General features: G+C 44.8%; 1 long non-coding RNA gene across 1 annotated transcript; it reads right to left on the bottom strand.

Annotated features, from left to right (window-relative positions):
- Positions 1 to 526: 526 nt before the first annotated feature.
- LOC142876961 (uncharacterized) lies at positions 527 to 1,623 on the bottom strand. Its single transcript, XR_012923759.1, has 2 exons — positions 1,439 to 1,623; positions 527 to 1,324 (listed from the first exon to the last, which is right to left on the bottom strand). It is a non-coding gene; the product is annotated as an uncharacterized LOC142876961 (long non-coding RNA).
- Between the last annotated feature and the right edge of the window lie 559 nt (positions 1,624 to 2,182).

The raw sequence follows: 2,182 nt of genomic DNA, 5'->3' as shown, positions 1-2,182 counted from the left end.
TGGTTGCAGCTGCTGTGGCTCCTGCTCCTGTGTTTCCAGCTTCTGCGGCTCCTGCTCCTGTGTTTCCAGCTGTTGCGGCTCCTGCTCAGTCACCCAGGAAATATCTGGTCCAGTCACGGTCCAGAATGTGTTTTTGTTTTTTTCCAGTTGATCTCAAACAAAATCTGCTTTGTTTTTTTTCATGCAAATCAGAGATTTTATAGAGCAGCAGAAACAAACAGAGTGAAACTGGACATTCAGGATACAGTACAAAGACTGAGTGAGTCAGTGATCTGACTCACCCGGGTGTGTGTGTGTGTGCATCTGCATATGTATGTTGTTGACGTGCGACCTGCTGCGTTCAGGACGTTCTCCTGCTGCTGCTGCGTCATTCAAACACAGAGTGTCTTTATCAGCAGCAGCTAAACAGTGTGTGTGTGTGTGTGTGTGTGTGTGTGTCCGGGACGGCGTAACACACTGTGAATCCCCCCGACCCCCATTTTGAACTGGTCTTCCAAAAAAAATAAGAATTACATATTAATTATGATTATGATTAAATATTTATTATAATATATATATATATGATTATTATAACAAAAATAATTAGAAATGAAATAAATATGATGTAAAACAGCAAGTCTGTCAAACATCATCTGACAAACACTTGACAGCTGAATATTAAATATTAAACAAATATTAAAAGGACAGACTATGAATAAATAATGATAATATAATGTAAACATTTATACATACATTTTATTGATAGTATTATTTATTGATACAATAAATTAGAGAACAACACAACAAGAGGAGAAAATAAATTAGAGCAAAGTTCATCCTTCACTGTTTCACACTTATCACTTCATCTTCATTACTTCGTCATCATCCCATCATCTGCATCATCACCACCAGGTTCATCTGAGCAGCTCGGCCAGCAGAATTACGGCTACAGTCAGCAGGCTGGTCCAGGTGGCTGCAGCGGCTGTTGCTGCTGCTGCTACTGTGGTGGTTGCGGCTGTAGTGGCTGCAGTGGCTGTAGCGGCTGTAGTGGCTACAGTGGCTGCAGTGGCTGTAGGGTTGGTTGTGGCTATTGTTGCAGGGGTGGTTGATACGGCTGCTGTGGTTGCGGCTGTGGTGGTAGCCGCTGCTGTTGCAGGGGTGGTTGCTGCAGATGTTGCTGTTGTGGTCACTGCGGCTGTTGCAGGGCTGGTCACTGCAGACGTTGCTGGTGTGGTCACTGCAGCTGTTGCAGGGCTGGTTGCAGCAGATGCTGCTGGTGTGGTCGCAGATGTTGCTGCAGTGCTGGTTGCAGCAGATGCTGTGGTGCTCTGAGCGTCCCTGGCGGCTGTTTGGACAGGAACAGGAAGTGGTCAGCGGGACAGGAAGTTTTGTTGTTTCTTCACAGGTTAAAATTATCAAAATTGGAGTTGGTTAGTTTAGTAGGTAGTTTGTTTCTCACCAACAAGCAGCAAAAGAAGAACGATGTAGGCCTTCACAACCATCCTGGCGAAGCTCGTAGTTGATGGTCTCAAAATATTAGCTGGTAGTTTGTCTCTCTGAAGGGTCCTGATGGTCCCAAAACGTGAAAAAGTCGAGATATATGTAATAAAAACAATATTTTCTTTCCAGGCTGCAGATCTGATGCTCCTGATGCTCTCACTGAGGTGGAGGTGTCAAGGAGTCGGTGTTGCTGCTGCTGCTTTATACTGCAGCCGCCACCTGATTGTGACTTCATCATCACCATCGTGAGAAACGTGAGTCAAAGACAATCAGGTGATGAATCACATGCACACCTCAAATGTCTGAGAAATGACAGGTCTCAGACGTCTGACGTCTGCTGCTGCTGGTTTGTTTGTTTTTTTGTTTAGCCTTTTGATTTGACGTCAGTGGCATTGTTTTCTCTTGGACCAGTTGCAACAAACTTTTGTTTTCATGGTTTCTTACGTGCTGCACGACACATATGAAAAACCATCACAGCAAAAACCCCCACTATTTTAAACGTCTATAGAGGCTAAGCCTACCGCTTGAAGCCCCTGAGATGCTTGCGTGATGGGCACCTGTTCGACGCGCTTGCTACAAGTCGCATCGTTTATGTCCACAAAGATGACGAGACTTACTTGTTTGCAAAGACGAGTTTATTGCAAATCACCCTGGCTGGCCCAACATGCAACAAACAATTCCTTGGCCACAGCTCGATGATGCA

This window comes from Nelusetta ayraudi, unplaced genomic scaffold, assembly GCF_046127955.1.
Source record: "Nelusetta ayraudi isolate G7.1 ecotype Tasmania unplaced genomic scaffold, CSIRO-AGI_Nayr_v1 ptg000135l, whole genome shotgun sequence".
NCBI classification, from domain to species: domain Eukaryota; kingdom Metazoa; phylum Chordata; class Actinopteri; order Tetraodontiformes; family Monacanthidae; genus Nelusetta; species Nelusetta ayraudi.
This window is presented reverse-complemented; position numbering and strand designations above follow the sequence as displayed.